At 44.8% G+C, this 25,088-nt stretch overlaps 1 non-coding gene across 1 annotated transcript; it reads right to left on the bottom strand.

Moving 5' to 3' along the window:
* Positions 1–19,446: 19,446 nt before the first annotated feature.
* Positions 19,447–19,664, bottom strand: LOC145360605 (small nucleolar RNA U3). Its single transcript, XR_013889752.1, has one exon. It is a non-coding gene; the product is annotated as a small nucleolar RNA U3 (small nucleolar RNA).
* Between the last annotated feature and the right edge of the window lie 5,424 nt (positions 19,665–25,088).

The following is a 25,088-nucleotide window of genomic DNA, read 5'->3' as shown; positions in this document are numbered from 1 at the left end:
ATAAGGGGCAATTTAGCATGGCCAATCCACCCAACCTACGCATCTTTGGATACTAAAGGGCAATTTAGCATGGCCAATCCATCTAACCAGCGCATCTTGGGACACTAAGGGGCAATTTAGCATGGCCAATCCATCTAACCTACACATCTTTGGATACTAAAGGGCAATTTAGCATGGCCAATCCATCTAACCAGCGCATCTTGGGACACTAAGGGGCAATTTAGCATGGCCAATCCACCTAACTTGCACACCTTTCAGACTGTGAGAGGAAACTGGAGCACCCGGAGGAAACCCACACGGATACAGGGAAAACATGCAGGCTCCACACAGACAGTGACCCAAGCTGGGATTGAACCTAGGTCCCTTGCGCTATAAGGCAGCAGTGCTAACCACTGTGCCAGCATTCCACCCTTTGATAGAATATCTGAGCTTGGAATAAAGGGAAGCCACTGTGATAAAGTTATGGCTTTCCAACCTGCTCACCATAATACCATTCGGTTACATCCCATGCCCCTGTGAAGTGTTTTGAGGGATTTCAATAAGTTAAAGATGCTACATAAATATCATAAGAATATAAGAAGTAGGAGCAGGAGTAGGCCATCTAGCCCTTCGAGCCTGCCCCGCCATTCAATAAGATCATGGCTGATCTGAAGTGGATCAGTTCCACTTTCCCGCTTTCTCCCCATAACCCTTAATTCCCTTGTCTATCAGAAACCTATCTACCCGTGACTTAAATATATTTAGCGAGGCAGCCTCCACCACTTCAACGGGCAGAGAATTCCAGAGATTCACCACCCTTTGAGTGAAGAAGTTCCTCCTCAACTCCGTTCTAAACTGCCCTCCCCCTTATCTTGAGGCTGTGCCCTCTAGTCCTACTGTCCTTTCTGAGCGGGAAGAATCTCTCTACCTCTACCCTATCCATCCCCTTCATTATCTTATACATCTCTATAAGATCCCCCCTCATCCTTCTAAACTCTAACGAGTACAGACCCAGTCTATTTAGTCTCTCTTCATAGTCCAACCCCCTCATCTCCGGTATCAGCCTAGTGAACCTTCCCTGCACTCCCTCCAAGGCCAAAATATTCTTCCGCAAGTGCGGCGACCAAAACTGCACACAGTACTCCAGCTGCGGCCTCACCAGTGCCCTGTACAGTTGCAGCAAGACCTCCCTGCTTTTATATTCTATCCCCCTCGCTATAAAGGCCAGCATCCCATTCACCTTCTTGATCTCCTGCTGCACCTGCAGACTGGGTTTTTGCGACTCATGCGCAAGGACCCCCAGGTCCCTCTGCACCGTAGCATGCTGCAGTTTTTTGCCCTTTAAATAGTAATCCCTCCTGCTATTATTCCTGCCAAAGTGGATAACCTCACACTTGCTAACATTATACTCAGTTGTTGTTGGCGTGCTACCACCGCCATTGGGCTCTTTAAGTCACCGTCTGTCTTATAACTTGTAATCTAGGTGGTTGGTGCAGAAATGCCATCACAGAGTACTGTAAAGCTGGGCAGTAAATGCTTCCGCCCTGCCCGCCACAGCAATCGGAGCGAGCGAGGGATGGACCACGGGAAGGTCTGCTGACCACGGGTGGGATTTTACGATTTCAGGACGATCGAGGCCAGAAAACCCTGCTGATGGAGTGTGAAAGTTCTCCCCTCCGTGTCTTGTGGGCTTCCTCTGGGCACTCCCGTTTCCTCCCAAGGTGTGCAGGTTAGGTGGATTGGCCATGATCAATGCAGAGGGTCACGGGGTTAGGGCAGGGGATTCAGCCTGGATGGCGTGCTCTTTCGAAGGGTCTGTGCAGACTCGAATGGCCTCCTCTCCATGAAAAAACAAATTGCCAATTGAATTATGTGGTGTTCATTCACCCCTCTCTGATAGTTCGGTGGTGTGTTATGAATGCAAGGCTAAGGAAGAAGGTTCATAACACCAGGTTAAAGTGCAACAGGTTTACTGCAATACGAGCTTTCGGAGTGCTACCCCTTCATTAGGTGAGTGTGATGAAGGAGCAGCGCTCCCAAAGTTCGTGATTCCAAATAAGCCTCTTGCACTTTAACCTGGTGTTGTGAGACTTCTTACTGTGCCCACCCCAGTCCAACACCAGCATCTCCACATCATGTGCAATGTTCCGGGAATGGATGGAGGTAAACTGGGGCACCCAGTTCATTCTAAATTCCATTTCAAGCAAATGTTATGAAGAGACTCTGCGTGCATCACATTTTTAAATCGCCAAAAACCCAAAGCACATTCTTCCAAGATAAGGCAAGCAAGCGCACCCTATATTTAAAATTGTCTGAGGTTAACAAATCAGCGCAGCTCTCCCGGACAAATAAGGCAGAAATTTTTCCCATGTAAAGGACAACTTTATTTGTGGCTGCTTTTGCTGCCAGTTGAATGGTGCGCACTGTCGCAATTCAGTGGTTAAACATGTGGAGAAGGTTCCTGATCCACCCCTTCAACTTCTACACCAAATGAGAAGCTCCAGCAATGATATTTTCTGTCCCCCCTCCGCACCCCCTGCTGACTTTTCTTAATGCTGGGTTAGGGAGAGGCTTTCTGAAGTTATCTTTCACGTCCAATTAAGTAAATGAATTGTGCATGTTGCTGAATTGTGCACTGTATAATTTTCAAATCAGTGAAAAAAAAACCTCCACTCCATTGCAGATGTCACAACCGAGTCATTCCTGGAAGGATTAAAATGCCAAATGCCTCTACATGTGGGGTGGCACGGTGGCACAGTGGCTTGCACTGCTGCCTCACAACGCCAGGGACCTGGGTTCGATTCCCGGCTCGGGTCAGCGCCTGTGTGGAGTTTGCACATTCTCCTCGTGTCTGCGTGGGTTTCCTCCGGGTGCTCCGGTTTCCTCCCACAGTCCAAAGATGTGTGGGTTAGGTGGATTGGCTGTGCTAAAATTGCCCCTTAGTGTCCAGGGATGTGGAGGTTAGAGGGATTAGGGGGTAAATGTGTAGGGATATGGGGATAGGGCCTGGGTGGGATTGTGGTTGGTGCAGACTCGATGGGCCGAAGGGCCTGTTTCTGCACTGTAGGGTTCTATGTTCTACGTTCTATGTTCTACTGCCCCATAGCACCAAGGACCCGGGTTCGATTTCCGGATTGGCCTACTTGTGACATGAATAAATCAGCTTACCTTTCCATCTGAAGCTGCTTCAGTTTAGGGAAAAAAAGTTTCACGGCACGGTGGCACAGTGGTTAGCACTGCCACCTCACAGCGCCAGGGACCCAGGTTCGATTCCCGGCTTGGGTCACTGTCTGTGTGGAGTTTGCACATTCTCCCCGTGTCTACGTGGGTTTCCTCCAGTTCCCTCCCACAGTCCAAAAGACGTGTTGGTTAGGTGCATTGGCTGTGCTAAATTCTCCCTCGGCGTACCCAAACAGGCGCCTGAGTATGGCAACTAGGGGACTTCCACAGTAACTTCATTGCAGTGTTAATGTAAGCTTACTTGTGACACTAAGAAATAAACTCAACAACAATGCTTCAGCTTAGGAAAAAAAGCTTCATGGCACAGTGGCACAGTGGTTAGCGCTGCTGCCTCACAGCGCCAGGGACCTGGGTTCAAAAACCATTTTGGTTTTCGTAGAGAGGGGGATCCATTCCAAAAGTGCAGAGATCAGGGCACCCTGGTGCCCTATCTGTGCGAAGCCAGCTGGCGGGGAGTGAATCGCGAGGTGTATGAATTTACATCCAATGGTGAGTGAATCCCACCTGACAGAGACTCTGCAACAGCAAGGCAAAACCCTCCAGTTTTCACACCATCCTGAACACGGGAGAATGTTTGAGACAGCGGGAATCATTACTGTGTGTCCATCAGAGATTATTTATCTATTAGTGTCACAAGTAGCCTCACATTAACACCACAATGAGGTTTCTGTGAAAATTCCCTAGTCGCCGCACTCCTGTGCAAGTACACTGAGGGAGAATTTAGCACGGCCAATGCACTCTAACCATCACGTCTTTCAGACTGTGGGAGGAAAACCGCAGCACCGGGAGAATGCACAGACTCCACACAGTGGCCCAAGCCAGGAATCGAGCCCAGGTCCTTGGAGCTGTGAGGCAGCGGTGCTAACCAGTGTTTCACTGTACCATCCATGGAACTAAGCACACCATGACAGGTATGAGCTCCCACTGCCTGCTGTCCCTTCATGAGGGGATGGAGTCTCCTGCTTCTTTCTCTGGGACAATGGGGGAAAATGCAACTTAAATGAAGACTTGGGAACTCTGTGAAGCTCTCTCCTTTAATTCCTGTTCCTCCTGCCTTTACTCCACGCGTCCAGTGACCAACAATTCCTAATGATAAAAGGGACAGATTTCCGATCCTTGCTTTCACCTGGATCTCGAGGCCTCCCAACAGCTCAATAAAAATGTAGGCCTGCAGTACTGTTGGATTATAACAGAGAACCACGAGACTGAGGGAAAACCCCTCACCTATTGCCCAATGAGCTGTTGATGCTAAGCCAAAAATACTGTGGCAAACAATGGTCCTGTCTTTTCATTCAAAGTGAGAGTGTTTTCATCTGGAGATGCAACAAGAACCTTAACCATGCCATACAAATCTCTCCTGCTTTGCATCAGGCTGCTGTTCAAACAACACCTTCCACTTCTAAAAGGAAAGCCTTGCATTTATCTAACTCTTTTTACAAGCATCCCAAAATGTTTTACAATTTATGGAGTACTCTTTGAAGGATAATTGCTGTGGGAAATGTACTAATTATATATTAAATATACATAATTAGAATCCCCACAGTGCAGAAAGAGGCCATTCAGCCCATCGAGTCTGCACCGACCACAATCCCACCCCGGCCCAACCCCCATAATCCAATGCAGTTACCCTAGCTAGTCCCCCCCCCCGACATTAAGGGGCAATTCTGCATGGTCAATCCACCTAACCAGCAAATCTTCCGAACTGTGGGAGGGAACCGGAGCATCTGGAGGAAACCCACACAGACACGGGGAGAATGTGCAAACTCCACGTCATCCGAAGCCGGGAATCGAACCCAGGTCCCTGGCGCTGAGAGGCAGCAGTGCTAACCACTGTGCCACCCTGATTCAGTGCTGTTAGTAATGTATCCAAAGCTGCTTTGAAGAAAGATTGTCAAACCTAACAGTGACGCCCTATAAGGAGATATTAGGACATGCACCCAAAAGCTTGGTCAAATGGGTTAAGAAGCATCTAAAAAGAGAGGATAGGCAGAGAGATTTAGATAGAGTGTTCCGGAAGGACTCAGGCAGCAGAGGGTACAGCTGCTAATTGGTGGAATGATCCATTGAACAGTTGATACAGATTTGATGGGCTGAATGGCCTCCTACTGTACTGTAATGATTCTATGGTTGCTCAGTGACTGGTGAATGAAGATGTGTTTTATTTTAATTTATCTTGCTAACGAAACCTTGCTGCAGATCACTCAGCAGACCGAGCGATTGGCTCTTCTTTCTGGAACCTACCTGAGGATAACTGCTGGTGAGACACAAAGTTGCTTTCTCCCAGGGGGTGAGTTGTGTATGAAAGCACAGCCAGCACTGAGAGCCCACCCTGACTGTCAGGCTATTGTGGAGGAGTGCAGAGATCACAAAGGATTGTAGGAGCGCACGGCCTATCGAGGGACTTCCCCCTTCTAAATTACTGCCCTCAGAAATGAGGCAAAGGATTCCCTTTCGCTGGCATTTCAGTCACTCAATTAAGTAGAGTAGTCTAGTTATTTGTGACTAACAAATAAGACTTACATTAACACTGCGATGAAGTTCTGTGAAATTCCCCTTGCCGCCACACTCTCGCAATGCAGTTTGGGTCAATGCAGCACGTCTTTCAGAATGTGGGAGGAAACTGGAGCACCACCCATGCAGACACGGGGAGAATGTGCAGACTCCACACAGATGTTGATCCAAGCCGGGAATTGAACCTGGGTCCCTGAGTCTGTGAGACAACAATGTTTACCACTGTGCCACCACCATACTGCCCCGACTAGCTTTGCGACATGAAGTGGGAAGGCAGCCTTTAATTGGAATGGAACAGGAGATGCACTTTTCCGTGATTTGCAACATGCTTTTGTAATTTTTCACCCTCTTATTCGAAGTAATTGATTTCCACTGAAGTTGCAGCCTTGGACCACGCCTGTGGTGTAACCTCCTGCGGGGTAATCCCATAATTGCCACTCAGCCTGGGTCCCAGACAGGTGTCAACTTCCAGGGGCCGCCCGCTGGAAGACCGGGATATCTGATCCCAGCTGTGGATGTCCCTCCCAGTTGGTATCTGTGGGTTAGACCATCTTTTATCTGACTTCAACCGTCCATCTGGAACCCAGCTTTGCTCACTGTGTCTCGCTCTGCGTCGTTGACAGAATTTATTCTCTTGGGTGTAATTATGGACCGTAACAGCTCGTTACAATGCCTGGGCAGACATCGCTTTAATAAAACAGCTCTGACCGTCTTTAATCTTTTCGCCCTAAGCAGAAACAAGCAATAAAATGTAATTTTGCTTCAGAGGTGTGGGGGTCAGCAATGTAATTGCTTAGTGAAACATTTGACATTTTTCAGATCTAATTGAATCTATATATCAACCCGTAAGCAGTGACGATGCTGTTGTCTCATAAAAATATCCTTTATGTTGTCTAAAATATATACCCAAAAATACTAATGTGAGTTTACCCGATTTCGAAAATTCTATTGAAGTTTGGGCAGCGTTGGAGCATACTCACGTTATTGTTCGTCTCCGCTCAGTTCCAAGTAGTACCTGGTTAGAAGGATCCTCTGTCTATACATCAATATCTCAAAGAACAATACAACACAGAAACAGGCCCTTCTGCCCTTCTGCACCGATCACGATGCCTGCCTAAACTAAAACCGTAAAACTGAGTCCATATCCTTCCATTCCCATCCTATTCATGTAACCATCTAGTTGCCCCTTAAATGTCGCTATCATACCTGCTCCACCTCCCCAGGAAGCGCGTTCCAGACATTCACCACCCTCTGTATAAAAAAACTTGCCTCGCGCATCTCCTCTGAACTATTTCACCTGACTTTTCGACTCTAAGAAAGAGCATCTGATTATCCACTCTGTCCATGCCACTCATCATCTTGTAAACCTCGATCAGGTCGCCCCTCACTAGTCTCCACATGAAGAGAAACAAAGAAAAATGATGACAAAAGTGAGTGTCTCTGAGGCTGAATTATGACAATCAGCTGACGTACGTACATTTTTGAACTTACGTATACTTTTGAATGGACCTACCTTATATTAAGTTCGCCCTAGCTGTGGGTATAACACTACATTCTCTCGTTTCCTTCTCTATGAACAGTAGGCTTTGTCTGTATAGCGCGCGAGTAACAATGGTGGGGTTCTCCGGATCTGCCAGGAGTGCGCCTCCCGCCCATAGGTTTCCAGCCGGCATGGGAATTCCCACTGACAGAGACGGAGCCAGAGGATCCCGCCACTTGCGAACAACGTGCTACCTCTAGCCAGTGGGGAACACACAGCTGGAGAATCTCGACCAATACTTTTCGCTGTATCCCAATACACGTGACAATAATAAATCAAATCAAATTTTTAAAAATTACTTTAGTGGAAAGTACAAAACTCTCTCAGATTCAACTTGCCAACTGAACGCGGAGTTGATGAATTTAACATCAAATCCTAATCCACATTGTTTGACCGTCAGTATGTGCCTCATTCTCAGCATCTCACGCTACTGATGCACTTTATTTGTTAGGTTTTTTTAAATGATTTTGCTGCAGATTTGTCCATTGTCTGTCTGTATTTGAGTGACAGCAGTGATATTTATGTTGCTGGGGGAATAAGGATTCATATTCCCCAACACTCGAGTGAACAGCAAGAGCGTGTTTACGTTCTTATGGAGGAAAGCACTGTGTGCTCTAATTCAATGAATAAAAGCAAATTACTGCGGATGCTGGAATCTGAAACCAAAAGGGAAAATGCTGGAAAATCTCAGCAGGTCTGGCAGCATCTATAAGGAGAGAAAAGAGCTGGCATTTCCAGGGTCATCTGGACTCGAAACGTCAGCTCTTTTCAGATTTTCCAGCTGAGATTTTCCAGCATTTTCTCCCTCGTGGTTCTGTCTGTTACTCCAGGACACCCAACACCAGTAACGATCAGATGTAAAATGAGTGAGCTCTCACATCAACGTACAATCTTCCGCTCATGACCACACTCCAACGGGGCACACATTCCGGGTGCAGCTTACAACTAACAGGCTTGACAGACTCGCATCTCCATTCAGTCACCCCAGTGCAGCCGAGAAGCATCATGCATGGCTAAGCATTGGAGTATTGAATGGATGACAGTGTAACATGCGGCTGCTTTCAATCACCTACTCTACCTTGGGGAAGGCAACTGACTCCGAGTGGAACACTACTCACAATTCGTCAGACACTTCCATGACCACCTAACGTTCTGCCTTACAGCTCTTCCAGTAATCAACCGTCAGAGATTGGGTAGAACCTATTCAATTATTAAGCATAGCTCAGTTATAAGTTGTTGTAAGCTCAGAACCGTTCTGCTGCTTAAAACAAGAGTGAAATTAAAGCTTGAACACACAATAGATCGGTCCTTCACATCCCGCTACTGCTGTCAGCGAGAACGGAGAATTTGACATTCAGCCAAATCTTCATTCATTGCAGCGGGACTGGAGAATCCCAACTGCTGGTGAGGTTGGAGAATCCAGTTCATCACTCCCCTTCACCGGTGCATGTAGAGACATACCCACATTCATACGTTTATTCCACAACACGGTAAGCATTCACACTGAAGTTTTCACAGTGTGGAAATTAAGCTGCAATTCCAGCTGTGTCCAAATATTTAATTGACTTTGTTCTGCAAGATTAAAGGTGCTCACTTCAGATAAAACACTATGGGATTGCTGGAACTTGTGAAACTATAGTTAAAAGCAGTTTATAAACTGCAGGTGCTGGGAGAGAAAAATTAAATTACAATTATGAAAAGTAAGTTATGACAACTCTGTCAAGTAATGAAAAATGTTTATTAGCAAACAAGGCCTTCTGTGAGGCCAGCACTTCAGTACTCAGGGTAAGAAACTAATCTAACCTTGTGCCAGTTTCAAAAAAACTGCATTCTAGGCTAGGACACAGGATGAAAGAAAGACAAGTTACCATGATAAATACCAAAAAAAGATATGTTGACATATTACGCTAATGAATAAGACAGTTTTCTATTGAATAAGAAAGGGCAAAAAGCTAAGCTATGATTGGGAGACTATGTATGCAAATGAAGGATTAGAAAGCTGCTTGTTTCTCATTTGCTGGAATTAACTATAACTACTAAGTATTTGTATGAATCGACAGAACACCATAGTGAAAGTCACTGGTTGGAATTTTACGTCCTCACTCAGGCGAAGCTCGTAAAATTCCGCCTGAGGACAAGGCTGTTCCACGAGCCTTGTCTGCCCCGATTCCGAGATGGGCGAGGTGGTAAAATTCCAGCCATTGTATGCCCGTTCTCCTTGCTAGCCAGCAATAAAAGCTTACAAAAAGACTTGAGAACACACTGTGCATTATTTGGATTCATCCTCAACAACAGTACAAGTCAACAAAGGCAAGAAATTCTCAACTTTATCCACTTCACTGAAATCCCAGGTTTCTAATAATGCAGAATAGCACGGGTTAGACTCCTACCCAAAGCATTGTGACGCTGAATCACGTGAAACCTTCAACCCTGAATACAATGGATTTGTGCTGGTCAGAATAAGGAGGGATACAGATCAAAGGTGAATCACTGAAACTGAGATCTGGGTCAGCCAAGAGCTAACTGAACGGTAGAATGGGTTTGAAGGGGCTGAACATCCATCCAACTCTTGTCCCTAAGCTGCCTGCGAGATGTTCAACATTTTCGCGACATTAGGGAGGAAAATTGTTCAGCATCATGATCTCCTTAACCCCTGTCTTTACATTGTCACTGCTTAAAAATAAGAGTCTTGCTTCCTGGGAGCTAAATAAAAGGTTGGATTTTTCTCAAGAAGTTAAACTGCGAACTTGAAAGAATCTGGACTCACATGGTTGTGATTACATGGCTTTATCTAATTGATTCCCGAGCCAGGAAAATGTGGGTAAAATGCTAATCCCAAAACTTTGATGCATAATTTACTTACGTCCACATTCTGTGGCGTAACTGTTGACGTAAACTGATACACCATATTCTATCTCTTCCTTCCACCCACTCTCTCTGCCATATATGTTTTGTACAGTAAAAAGTCTGACAACACCAGGTTTTAGTCCAACCGATTTATTTGATAGTAAACGCACAAGCTTTCGAGGTTTCCCTCTTCGTCAGGTGAATGGAGAGTTCTGGCCTCGGACAGAGCGTATAAAGCACAGACAGTTTAGAGATTACTGACTAGAATGCGAATCCTTACACCTAACCTGCTGTTCAAGTCCTAAAGTGGCTGACAATGTGTGTGGAAGGAGCACTGATCACAGGTTAAAGAGATGTGTATTGTCTCCAGACAGTACAGTAAGTGAGGTTTTGCAAACCCAGGCAAGTCACAGGGGTTACAGATAGTGTGACATGAACCCAAGATCCCTGTTGAGACCGTCCTCGTGTGTGTGGAACTTGGCTATCAGTATCCACATCGTATATGTTTTGCACAGCCTTTCCCTGAGGATAGTTAATCGTCATGTCAGCGTGGTCCATTAGCCACCACAAACAGAACTGATTTGAATTTATAGCCCATTCTATCCTCTCAGCCTCCCGTGCCAGGTGATATAGAAGTATCATCTTGCTAGAATTAATTAAAAAAGAAATCTCTACAATACGGATCACCTGTTTTCTCCAGAGGTAAGACCCTAAATCAGAATTATTTGTACCTTGGGGAATCTTTTAATCATCAAACTAACCATTGTGCGAGTGGCAAATTAAAGAGACCCATGGAAGAAACGGGCACATTTGGGATGCTTCGCTAATAACCGGGTAGGAAAAGGTTTGGACAGAGATCAGACAGCTGGGGAGAGATGGAGAGAGGCTGCAGCGAGGCTGGGACACATCATAAGAAATGTCAGGGAGCAAGATGAAAGAAGGAACTGGATCCAGGCACAAAGCAGCACCAGGGAGTTAACCCACACAGCCAGACAGTGCCCAGACTTGCTTGCACCTGCCAGCTGCTCTGTGCCATCTCTGCTCTTGTATATCAATCAGCACCATCAGTGAACCCAGGCCACAAATGGAGGTGTGCTGTATTCCGAGTGAGCTAACTGATAGTGAAATTGGTACCCAGAAGTGGCAGGATGAGAGTGTAGACTCACACTAATGATCACAGAATCCCTTCAGTGCAGGAGGCCATTTGGCCCATCGAGTCCACACTGACCACAATCCCACCCGGGCCCTATTCCCGCAACCCCAAGCACTCATCCTGCTAATCGCCCTGACGCTAGGGTCAATTTAGCCAATGACCTAACCCACACATCTTTGGACTGTGGGAGGGAACCGGAGCAGCCGGAGGAAACCCACGCAGACACAGAGACAAAGTGCAAATTCCACACAGACAGTGACCCAAGGCTGGAATTGAACCTGGGACCCTGGCGCTGTGAGGCAGCAGTGCTAACCACTGTGCCATCGTGCTGCCCCAAATCAGGAGTGGGATGCTACCATTACTTCAAAAGTGTTGCAGATTTCACCTGTGTCCACTGATCCAAGCAAACATCAAAGAACAGTACAGCATAGGAACAGGCCCTTCGGCCCTCCAAGCCTGCGCTGCTCATGATGGCTGCCTAAACTAAAACCGTATGCACTTACAGAGTCCGTATCCATCCATTCACATCCTATTCATGTGTTCGTTTAGCTGTCCCTGAAATAGCGCTATCATACCTGCGCCCACCATCTCCCTGGGCTGCACGTCCCAGACATTTACCACCCTCTGTGTCGTACATCTCCTCTAAACTTTTCCCCACACACCTTAAACCTATGTCCCCTTGACTTCTCTACACTAGGAAAGAGCATCTGACTATCCACTCTGTCCATGCCCCTCATCATCTTCAAAACCGCTATCAGGTCACCCCTCAACATCCTTTTATTATTATTGAAGTTGACCGGTTAATTAATTTTTAAGTAATTGAAGAATGTTGAGGCTCTGCCTCCAGCACAGCGCTGAAGGAGTGCGGTATTGTCAGAAGTGCCAGTTGGCTATTGCGAGGTGACATCAAGGTGCTGTCTATTTATTCCAATATTTCCAAAGGAGGTTAAACATTTCACGTCATGCTGAATGAAGAGCAGGCAGCAGCTTGGCCTACTATCCTCAAGGACCCCAGAAATTCATCCACTTGTGACATTTGCCTCCATTGTAACGTCAATGTACCACAAGCCCACTCATTATTTAAAGCAATTTGAGGCAATCTAACACAAGAAGCTGCCATATAAATGTGAACTTAACTTATATGTAATTTAAATAAAGATTTTCATTTCAGAATGCTTTAGAACGATCCTGGCCACTATGAGATACACAGTAAGAAGTCTCACAACTCCAGGTTAAAGCCCAACAGGTTTATTTGGTAGCAAACGCCACTAGTTTTCAGAGCGCTGCTCCTTCATCAGGGAGTGGGGAGTTCTGTTCACAAACAGGGCATATAAAGACACAAACTCAATTTACAGAATAATGATTAGAATGTGAGTCTTTACAGCTAATCAGTTCTTAAAGGTGCAGACAATGTGAGTGGAGAGAGCATTAAGTATAGGTTAAAGAGATGTGTATTGTCTCCAGACAGGACAGTAAGTGAGATGTTGCAAGCCCAGGCAAGTCGTGGGGGTTACAGATAGTGTGACATGAACCCAAGATCCCGGTTGAAGCCGTCCTCACGTGTGCGGAACTTGGCTATCAGTCTCTGCTCAGCGACTCTGCGCTGTCATGTGCCGTGAAGTTATATCCGTGGTGGTCTTTAACATGCATGTCTGAGATTCTTCATCAGGTAATTTGTATGATCTTATCAACACATATGAGGGTGTTGGGAATGGGTTAACCGGCCTTCCAATCAAGTCCTAATTTGATGTCAATTATTCATTGGAAGTCTTTGATATATAAAGGGGGTACCGGTGGCACTGGGGAGAATTGTACATGGAGTTGAATCAAAGAATTAGTTTGTGAAGAAGCAGAGCTCGTGTCTCCTTTACTAAACTGCAACCTGTAATAAGTCTTCAGAAGCAGAAGTCCCTTAACCATGATCCCTTTAGTTACAAACTCTAACAGCAGTGCACAGAGTGCTAGCAGTCAGCAGTCTACCCCAGGGGGGTGCCAGAGGAACTGACACTCCCAGTACAAGGCAAAGACTCCCTGATTGGCCCATCAACTGGATCCTTAATCAGGGAGTTCATACTCTAATTGACCAACCTCAGTGGCCTGATGGAAGTCATTACACAACCGAGAGGCTCAAACAGAGTGGGCTTGTCGATGTACATGTTGGGAGGAAGTTTCCCCTTGTGGGGGAATATAGAAGAAGGGGGCACCATTTCAGAACAGGACACCTATCGAAAATGGGGCTCCATTTCCTCTCTGGAATCTCTAGCCCATGGAGCAGTGGTGGCCGGATCATTCAGTATATTCAAGACTGAGTTTAACAGATTTTTGATCTAAAAATCATGGATGGAGGATAATGGGCGTGGTGGGGGAAACAGGAAAGTGGAGCTGAAGCCACGATCAGACCAGCCATAATCTTCTTAAATGGCAGACTCAGCTCAAGGGGCCGAATGGCCTACTCCTCCATCTATTCCTTATGTTCTTAGGTAACTAAATGCAACCCTGCTCTTCAATTGGAATTACAGCAGTTATGATGTAACCAAGCCTTTGTCTAGCTGTTACTCATGTGATATCTGCTATACGAGGCAGATTTTTTACACAGTGGGTGTCTGGAACTCGTTGCCTGCGGAGGTCGTGGAAGCGGATACGGCAGTGACTTTTAAGGAGCGTCCTGACAAGTACATGAATAGGATGGGAACAGAGGGATATGTTAATAAGAACATAAGAAATAGGAGCAGGACTAGGCCATCTAGCCCTTCGAGCCTGCCCCGCCATTCAATAAGATCATGGCTGATCTGAAGTGGATCAGTTCCACTTTCCTGCTTTCTCCCCATAACCCTTAATTCTCTTGTCTATCAGAAACCTATCTACCCGTGTCTTATGTATATTTAGCGAGGTAGCCTCCACCACTTCAACGGGCAGAGAATTCCAGAGATTCACCACCCTTTGAGTGAAGAAGTTCCTCCTCAACTTTGATCAACTCTGATGTTCCCCAGAAGGGTTGGGGGTTTTAGTTCAGTCGGGCAGCATTGTCAGTACAGGCTTGGAGGGCCAAAGGGCCTGTACCTGTGCTGTAATTTTCTTTGTTCTTTGTTCTTTGATTGAATTCTGATTACAGCCAATGAGCCTGAACAGTAACTGATTGAATATCCTTCATGTCCCTCGTGGCTCCAACGTCTTGTTCTCTTGACGCATCAGATGAATCATCCCTTTCCATCAACTGTGTATGTGGGTGTTAATCTTGGCAACCTGTAAACTTATATAACGTTGTGTTTCCATTCCGTACAGTAAGCAACAAAAAATCCACTTGCCTATTTGGAACTGAGTACAAATTGAAAACAGAAAGTTTTGGAAATGCTCAGCTGGTCGGACAGCATCTGCGGAGGGAGAAGCTGGGTTAATATCTCCAATTGGTGACCTCCCATCAGATGTGGAGCCACAGCCCCGTTTATGGAGCAAGTTCATCTGATTTGATCTGTGATTTGATTTATTATGCATCAACATAGAGTGAAAAGTATTGTTTCCTGCGCGCTACACGGACAAAGCATACCCTTCATAGAGAAGGAAAGGAGAGAGTGCAGAATGTAGTGTTACAGTCATAGCTAGGGTGTAGAGAAAGATCACGAGGTAGGTCCATCCAAAAGTCTGACAGCAGCAGGGAAGAAACTGTTCTTGTGTCAGTTGGTCCCCTTCAGAGGAGGAGAAGGGCAAAGTGGGGGGAAGGAAAGAGTGAAAGGGAAAGTCTGTGATGGATCGCAAGGCAGGAGAGATTAAATAACAATAGGGGTGATGGTGCAAAGCAAAATTGAATGGTGACGAGACAAGGAAAGAGGTGAAAGAGGAGGTAGAAATGGCAATTGTGGCCAACTGTTCATTTTCCTCTTTCAGGGGATGTGTTTATTGATGGTAAGGCCAATATTTGTTGTCCATCGTTTACTCCTGATGTGTATTCTCAGTTCTGCCATGAGGATCTCAGCCCTTCCTTTTCATGGATATTTTCTCCATCTCCTGTTGAGTGGATCTCCACAATACCACATACCTGCCAAGGTCAAGATATCCAGCAAATTATTGTACTTGACCATGGACCATGTTGCTGGGGGAATGAATGAAGGGCCAGGATTTTTTGGCTGCACTTACCCCAAGGTCAGAAAATCCCACCCGAGGTCAACGGACCTTTGAGTGGTCTGAGTCCCAGCAGCTATGTTTCCCGTGTCGGGCAGGGTCAGAAAATTCCACCCAAGCTATTTAGGTGACTCTCCCTATAATGTCCCTTAAGAGAAGGAAATCTGCCATCCTTACCCAGTCTGGCCTATATGTGGCTCCAGATCAACAGCAGTGTTGACTCAGAATGCAAGCCAAGTGTTTCTGCACAGAGTCAGAGGGAAAGTCCGAGGGAGAGTCACCCAAACATCTCCTTCCAATCCCCTAAGCAGTCAGGTTGGAAGCTACATGGTCAAGCATATCGATTCGCCAGGTATGTGACATGGGGAGATTGACTCAACAGGAAGTACAGAAAATGGAAAGGAGGTTTTGAGTTCTTGTGGTCAAAATGGAACTGAGCCTACACATCAGAAATAGTCCCAGTCTGTTTGGATCAGAGGAGACATCAGGAGGGACTCAATTGGCCTGGCATTTGAGAATAGGCGGGAAAAGGTACCTGCTCTTAAAGTCACAGTGACATTGAGGTTTACAGCATGGACCTTTCGGTCCAACTTGTCCATTCTGCCCTTTTTTATACTCCTAAGCTAGTCCCAATTGCCTGTGTTTGGCCCATATCCCTCTATACCCATCTTACTCATGTAACTGTCCAAACACTTTATAAAAGACAAAATTGTACCTGCCTCTCCTACCACCTCTGGCAGCTCGTTCCAGACACTCACCACCCTCTGTGTGAAAAAATTGTCCCTCTGGATCTTTTTGTATTTCTCCCTTCTCACCTTAAACCTATGCCCTCTAGTTTTAGACTCCCCTACGTTTGGGAAAAGATATTGACTATCTAGCTGATCTATGCTCCTCATTATTTTATAGACCTCTATAAGGTCACCCCTCAGCCTCCTACGCTCCAGAGAAAAAAGTCCCAGCCTATCCAGCCTCTTCTTATAACTTAAACCATCAAATCCTGGTAGCACTCTTTCTGGTTTAATAATATCCTTTCTATAGTAGGGTGACCAGAAGTGTACACAGTTCTTTGGTTTCCTCCCAGTCCAAAGATATGCGGGTTAGATTGATTGGCCATGGTAAATTGACCCTAATGGCAGGGGAATTAACAAAATGGATGTGAGTTATGGGAATAGGGCCTGGGTGGGATTGTTGTCGGTGCAGACTCGATGGGCTGAATGGCCTCCTTCTACACAGTAGGGATTCTATGAGTCTCCATTGTAAGCAAGGTTTGTTACTGAGCCTGTCCCTGTGACTCAGAGCATTTTGGGCGATGTCAGCTGGGTTAGCACGGAATCCTCCAAACAACAAAGCCCCCTTTTAATGGGAAACATGCGTCCGAGCTTCCGGCTTTTAAAGAGATACAGCAATCGGAAGTTTCAAATGTATTACACATCAGGATATCAAAAGAAAGTTAACACACACGTTCTGACTGTGCAGGAGAAAAGCACAGATTGAGTTTCTTGGTGGGGTTCTTTCATATTTCTGAAGGTGCCTGCGGGGCCCAGGTTGGCTATAAGAAGAACATTGATCAAATCCTTCAGTCTGCATTGGTAAATCAAAGGGTAATGAAGCACCCCCCACACCAGCCGCCGCTCCCAGCATCAATGTTATTGTCATTCCACCCCACCCCCTCCCCCAGCATCAATGTTATCGTCATTCAACATACAACGCAATGCCATCTGATCCAGGTAAGACTGGAGGTTTGGATTGGGGTGGGCGGGAGGGGGAGCAAACGTAGTGAAATTTAAACATGTCCTTTACACGAAAACATCTTCCGCTTATAGTGCACCGTTAAGTTGGTAAAATGCCCCAAGGCGCTTCACCGGAGCATTCTTCCCAGAATGGCGATGGCCTAGTGGTGTTATCACCAACCTATCATTCCAGAAATTCAGCTAACACTCTGCGGACCCGGGTTCGAATCCCGCCACAGCAGGTGATGGAATTTGAATTCAATAAAAATATTAAGTATCTACCGATAACCATTGCTGAAAAAACCCATCTGGTTCGCTAATGTCCTTTAGGGAAGGAAATCTGCCATCCTTACCCGGTCTGGCCTACATGTGACTCCAGAGCCCAGGTGTTCTGTCACTGGTTAACTGTCCAATGTCTGACTGATGGACAAATCATCAAGGCTGCTGGAAGTGATACACTGAACCTCCCGTGTAAAGATCACATCAGAATTAACCTGACATTTATTGCAGAGGTCAGGGAGAGGTGCCGAGTCATATTGTGTCTCTCAGGTGACATGTAGGCTCGCCGATGGAACATATCCTGATACTTGGTTACGTCGCTCAGCGTACTAACAGCATAGATTAAACTCCTATGTTTCCCAAAGGCGCTATTTCCAATCAATGTCAAATATGCTTCAATCTGCAAATTAAAATGCCTACACAAACTGTATTAACTACAAAATGAAAAGATCCCATGCTATGTCTATTCAGTTTGTGTGTAATAGTACAGGTAACATGAATCCCAGCAATCACCTTGCATCTCTCTCTCACTTTTTAATTTTTCCCTGGCCACATTTGGAATACTGTGTACAGTTCTGGTCACCTTTTTATAGAAAGGATATTATTAAACTAGAAAGAGTGCAGAAAAGACTTACTAGGGTGCTACCAGGATTGAGTTACAAGGAGAGGCTGGATTGACTGGGGCATTTTTGTCTGGAGCGTAGGAGGCTGAGGGGTGATCTTATAGAGATCTATAAAATAATGAGGGGTATAGATTAGCTAGAAAGTTAACATCTTTCCCGAAAGGTAGGGGGGTCTAAAACTAGAGGGCATAGGTTTAAGGTGAGAGGGGAGAGATACAGAAGCATACAGAGAAGCAATTGTTCCCCACAGAGGGTGGTGAGTGTCTGCAATGAGCTGCCAGAAGTTATAGTAGACGCAGCTACAATTTTGTCTTTTAAAAAGCATTTAGACAGTTGTATGGGTGTAGAGGGCTTATGGGCCAAATATGGGCAATTGGGATTAGCTTTGGGGTTTAAGAAAAAGGGCAGCATAGACAATTTGGGCCGAAGGGCCTGTTTCCATGCTGTAAATCCCTATGACTCTAATTCCTGATCAGATAGAGTTTTCTATCCCCGTGTCCAATGCCAATTTTAACATGGAATTCTAATTCTTTTGATGCTGATTCCTGTTTATCCAATATTTCCTTCACGATCTGATTAGAAATAATACCTGTCATGGAATTCCACATAGCCCTTTGAGAAACCTTCTGGAAAATTCCACAGGCATCTGCTGGGGCAACCAAAGTTGGCTTCAACAAAAGGCCCATTAGCAACCCTATATTTTCTTTGTTTTCATGAGTTAGCGTAGACCGTGGGTGGAATTCTCCCATCCCGCCTGCCAAGGGAATCACAGCAGGTGGGACATGAACACGCAAAGGTCCATTGACCTCGGGTGAAAGTTTCCAATCTTGGGGTGAGCACGCTCAGAAAGTCCCGCGTCAAATGTAATTTCATTCCCAACATGGAGCTTCACTCCTGAGAGATAAGGTTCCATACTAGGAGAAGGATTTACCATAATCTATCTCATCACTTTAACAAGCTTTTTTTATTGTACCCATGCCTTGCACTAAATTTGATTAAATTTCGATGTACTAGTGCTATAACCTAGTACATTATCAGGTAAATGGCCACCATGTATCAGGATTGCTCTCTATTATACTATTGACGCTAAAAGCACAAGCTCTTTTGAGGAGGAGATATATTAGTTCATTCATTAATGTCATAAGCATGCTTACATTAATGCTGCAATAAAGTTACTGTGAGAATCCCCCAGTCGCCACACTCCAGCGCCTGTTCGGGTACACTGAGGGAGAATTTAGCATGGCCAATGCACCAAACCATCACGTCTTTCAGACTGTGGGAGGAAACCAGAACACCCAGAGGAAACCCACGGAGACACAGGGAGAATGTGCAGACTCTGCACAGACAGTGACCCGAGTCAGGAATCGAAGACAGGTCCCTGGCGCTGTGAGGCAGCAGCTGTGCCACCCCATAAAGTTTCAAAGGCAAACCACTCCAGCTGTATTCTCTTCCTCTATTTCTCTACAAGACAGAGAAGGAACACTCATCTATGATACAGAGCAGTTGCTAAAAGCGACACTCAGTGCCTGCTTCCTGCTCAAAAGTGAACACTATAAATTCTTCTCTTGCTCTGTGAGACCAAACAACTTAGAAACACAGTTCTCTAGGAAAATACAATAGAGAGTGATCCCTACGAGTATAGTCTATTGAGTCAGTGCCACCTTTAAGAACCATGACACCAACCTAGCTACCGGTCCTGCGCTTAGCCCCATCATGAGGAAATGTTACTGATTTCAGTAATAACAGAACTACTTGTTTAGAAATACAGATCTTCAGTATTCCTGAAAAAAGGAGACATGACAAAACTTTTGGTCTTGCATCCATCATGACATTTTGCAAGAATACTGCCAGGTTAACTGCCAACTACCAATTTAAGATTGTCAGTCAGGTTCATAACTTGGCATATTTGCATGTACCGGAAGCTATATATATTAATGCACAGGACCTAGACAAAAAGAACATGTACACACATTGTACCTGTTTCAGCTGAACAAAAAAAAAGTAACAGCTATTTGCTGACTCATTCCTCAGGGTAATGCTTGGCAGTTAACTATCAGTCACCTGGTACATTTTTCATGACAATACCTCTACCAATCAGAGTCTACTAGCCAATCAATCAGTACTTTCTTCTCGTGTAGTAAAAAAATCTTTTCCCTTTATGTGGGTATTCTTGAAGAGTGTCCTGATGAGTGCAGGACAAAAAGCTTCAACAAAACATCTTTTTCCCATAATAAAAGAAGTATTAGTTGGAGACTAAAGAAAATAATTATGTAGCACCTTTGCTGGCCTCAAGAATACAAAATTGCCTTTTATAGCCAAAGAAGTCTTTTGGAAGTGCCTTTGCTATTGCAATGTGAGAACAAGTTTCATTATAATGAGTTGTTTTGTTTCTGCGTGATTCCACAGTGCAACAAAATAAAGGAATTTGTGTATTCCATCACATTCGGTTCAAAAATAACCGGAGTTCAAATGGAAATTTCAAAACAGAACTCAGTGGCAGTTTGTCAATGGACCCAGACCAGTTTGGAGAATTAGGAAATTAATTAGAACACAGTGAACTTTATTCTAGACACTAATTGAATTGTAGATGCTCGTAAGTGTCAAAATTCAGATAGCTAGGTGGTGAATGAGAGAATATTGGAACATTTTTATTGACAGAGAAACACATTTCATTCCATACACCACTCAATGGGTGGCACAGTGCTGCTACCTCAAAACACCAGAGACCCGAGTTTAATTCCAGCCTTGGGTGACTGTGGAATTTGCACGTACTCCCGTACCTCCATGGGTTTCTTCCAGATGCTCCAGTTTCCTCCCACACCCCAAAGATGTGTAAATTAGGTGGATTAGCTGTGCTAAATTGCCCCTTAGTGTCCAAAAATGTGCAGGTTGGGTGGATTGCCCATGCTAAATTGCCCCTTAGTGTCCAAAGCTGAACAGGTTCGGTGGATTGGCCATTCTAAATTGCCTCGATGATGTGCAGATTGGGTGGATTAGCCATTCTAAGTTGCCCCCCTGAGTGTCCAAAGATGTGCAGGTAGGTGGATTGGCCATGCTAAATTGCCCCTTACTGTCCAAAGATGAACAGGTTAGGTGGATTGGCCATGCTAAATTGCCCCTTACTGTCCAAAGATGAACAGGTTAGGTGGATTGGCCATGCTAAATTGCCTCTTAGTGTCCAAAGAGGTGCAGGTTAGGTGGATTGGCCATGCTAAATTGCCTCTTAGTGTCCAAAGAGGTGCAGGTTAGGTGGATTGGCCATGCTAAATTGCCTCTTAGTGTCCAAAGAGGTGCAGGTTAGGTGGATTGGCCAAGCTAAATTGTCCGTTAGTCTCCAAAGATGTGCTGGTTAGGTAAACTGGCCATGCTAAATTGTCCCTTAGTGTCCAAAGATAGGCAGATTGGGTGGTTTAGCCATTCTAAATTGCCCCTCTGAGTGTCCAAAAAGGGTGTAGATTAGGTGGATTGGCCATGCTAAATTCCCCTTAGTGTCCAAAGATGAACAGGTTAGCTGGATTGGTCATGCTAAATTGCCCCTTAGTGTCCAAAGATGAACAGGTCAGTTGGATTGGCCATGCTAAATTGCCCCTTAGTATCCAAAGATGTGTAGGCTAGTGGGATTAGTGGAGTAAATATGTGGAGCTACAAGGATAGGGCCTGGGTAAGATAACCTGCAGAGAGTCAGTGCAGACTTGATAGGCTGAATGGCCTTCTGCACTGTCAGGATACCAAGATTCTAACAGAAACAAAATCATCTTTCAATCTACCCTTAATTTTCAGTGAGTGCCCCCAGCTGAATATAAATGAACCCAATCGACGTACAATTAACAACAAGGATTTAACAAGACTGAGGAACTATATGACGCATTTTGATCAGAATTCCATACCACTTCTCACTGTTGCGTCATGAACTGACTGATTGCAGAAGGGTTGGCTTTGAGTGAGTGTTGGAGAATTCTCCATGGACTTTAGTTCTGGCAGTAAATATGAACCACCTGCTTGAACTGAGCTCCACATTGTCCATTTGCAATGCTGTAGCAATACAGTCCACCAAGGTTGCTCCATCCAAAAACCACATTGTTAATGGACCGTGGAAAAAGTGCATTCCAAGAAAAATGTTTAAACATTTCCCCCCAATTCCAATTTCATTACTTTTGGCGCAGTCTTGATCCTTTGATTTGATTTATTATTGTCACATATTGAGGTCAATGTTTCTTGCATGCTATACAGACATTCCTTCTCTGTGCCGTTCATTGAGAAGGAAAGGATAGGCTGCAGAATGTAGTGTTACAGTCATAGCTACGGTGTAAAGAAAGATCAACTTAATATAAGGTAGGTCCATTCAAAAGCCTGATGGCAGCAGGGAAGAAGCTGTTCTTGAGTTTTTATACCTTTTTCTTGATGGAAGAGAGTGGAAGAGAGTATGTCCGGGGTGCGTGAGGTCCTTGATTACGCTGGCTACTTTTCTGAGGCAATGATAAGATTAGACAGAAGTCAATGGTTGGGAGGTTTGTTTGCGTGATGGACTGGGTTTCGTTCACAACCCTTTGGGCGGCACGATAGCACAGTGATTAGCACTGCTGCTTCAAAGCAGCAGGGACCTGGGTTCGATTCCCAGTTTGGATCACTCTCTGTGTGGATTTTGCACATTCTCCCCATATCTGCATGGGTTTCCTCCAGGTGCTACAGTTTCCTCCCATGTTCTGAAAGACGTGCTGGTCAGGTACATTGAGCCGAACAGGCAGTGGATTGTGGCGACTAGGCGAATTTCACAGTAACTTTGTTGCAGTGTTAATGTAAGCCTTACTTGTGACTAATAAATAAATGTTAACTTTAGTTCCTTGCAGTCTTGGAGCAGAGCAGGAGCCATACCAAGCTGTGATACAACCAGAAAGAATGCTGTCTATGGTGCATCCGTAAAAGTTGGTGAGAGTCATAGCTGACATGTTAAATTTCTCCTGAGAAAGTAGAGGTGTTGGATAAATTAACTCTGCTGGTTGGGCACCTCAATAACAACAATTTGTTGTGTACAGAACATCTTTAATATACTAAATGAAACATCCCAGTGAGTCTTATTAGACAGGGGGGAAGATCAGAAAACCGTGTCTGGTTGTCAATAAATCTGAGTCACTGCACTTGCAATTTATCAGTTGTGAACTTTAGAGTCTTTTAAGCTATGGGTTTAGAAATGAGGGGAGCGATTTTCCAGTGAGCAAACCCAGCGAGTTTGGCTGGCAGGTAACAGAGCTAGAATCCCCCTATTCACCACTACAAAGAAACACATACTGGACTTCCCAAATCGTTTTACAGCCAATAATCTATATTCTTAAATATACTCAGTGTTGAGAGATAAGGGACAGGACAGCAAACTTACAGAAACTCTCACAAACAAGAATGTGATTGTGAGCAAATAATCTGTCTTTCAGATTTTGGTTAAGGAATAGTTATTGGCCAGGCCACCAGGGATAACTCACCTGCTCTTCCCCAAGTAGTGCCAAGGGGTCTTCTGTATCAACCTGAAAGGGTAAATGGAACCTCTGAAAGTCTTGGGGGTCAGCAAAGTAGGTCCATTCAAAAATCTGATGGCAGCAGGAAAGAAGCTGTTCTTGAGTCGGTTGGTACATGACCTCAGACTTCTGTGTCTTTTTCCTGATGGTGGAAGAGAGAATGTCCAGAGTGTGTGGGTTCCTTGATTATGCTGGCTGCTTTTCTGACATTGCCATCTAAAATGAATTACATGTTTAGTTATTGAATGAACTTTTAAATAATGTAGAAAATATATTGTACAATGTCATTTCTCTATCCAAATTAGTGGTACATTGTTGAGGAGAGATGTCTAGACTATTATAATATCCATTTTATAATCTATCTAAAATGTGTTTAAAAGGCTATCCAGGCAATGATAATATTCAGTGGTAGTTTGAACAAACCAGAAAATGATGGTAATGTGCAGAATGATATAAAGAGCAGTGTGAACATGTTTCACATCATCAATCTTGTGGAAAACATTGGTGCTTTCACACCATCGGAAGTGTTTGCCAAGATTTGAATTATCTTCCTTAAGAAAGTTGGTAACAATTCATTATTGACCAAAACTGACACAGGGCAACATGCTACTTCTGTGAATTCTAATAGATATGTGTCCACAGACATAGAAAGCTATGGTGAAACTTATTACTGAGCAACTTTCAGTACAGAACAGCCCACCACAGAATCCAGAGTCCTGGTGTCCAAGTACAATCAATCCTCCTGGCTGTCATACATGTCCTACATCACAGAAACAAAAGGCCTAGAAATTGCAAGTCCATTGGCATGCCATAACCTCACAGTAATGACAAACCATGAAACCAGTTAGACATCACATGGCAGATCAACCTCAGAAACTACTTATTTTGTCTCAGTTCATGACCGAACATCGAAATATCCAGAACATTTGGATGCAATTTAAGAAACGTTACACTTGCAGGAGAATGCAAGTCCATCAACTGATCTTATACAATTCGAGCAGCACAAACACTTTGGGAAGAGACAGCAAAAGATTCTAGGCCACAAAAAGTATGATAAACCAGTTTCAAAGGTTGGCCTGATTCAATGCACGTGTCCACAAACACATGAGACTACTTTGACATTATCAGGATGAGCCCAGCATCTCCAGGAGAGTCTTTTTTAAAGGCAGGTGGGTCATTATACCAGAATCTTTGTGACCTGATATTCCTCAGCAACTTTATCACTCACACATGTACATAGATCTGTTGAGAAAACTTGGAAGAGAGATCCAAGAATGACAATCCCACAGATTACAGTGAGCAATTAAAGAAACCTCCAGACAAGGTTACCATTACAATGGGTTTTCCATCTGGTTACCACTATGCTTTAGTAACTCATAGAATCAGAGAGTCCTACAGTGCAGAAGGAGGCCATTCGGCCCACTGAGTCGGCGCCGACCACAATCCCACAACCCATTCATTTACCCTAGCTAGACCCCATGACACTAAGGGGCAATTTAGTATGTCCAATCTACCAATGAATGGATCAACGGGCAAATGGGATCAAAGGTTATGGGGAGAAAG

Source organism: Carcharhinus amblyrhynchos, chromosome 31 (genome assembly GCF_965287045.1).
Source record: "Carcharhinus amblyrhynchos chromosome 31, sCarAmb.v2.hapA, whole genome shotgun sequence".
Classification (NCBI taxonomy): domain Eukaryota; kingdom Metazoa; phylum Chordata; class Chondrichthyes; order Carcharhiniformes; family Carcharhinidae; genus Carcharhinus; species Carcharhinus amblyrhynchos.
The sequence above is the reverse complement of the archived record's forward strand: the minus strand, read 5'-3'. Positions and strand labels throughout refer to the sequence as shown.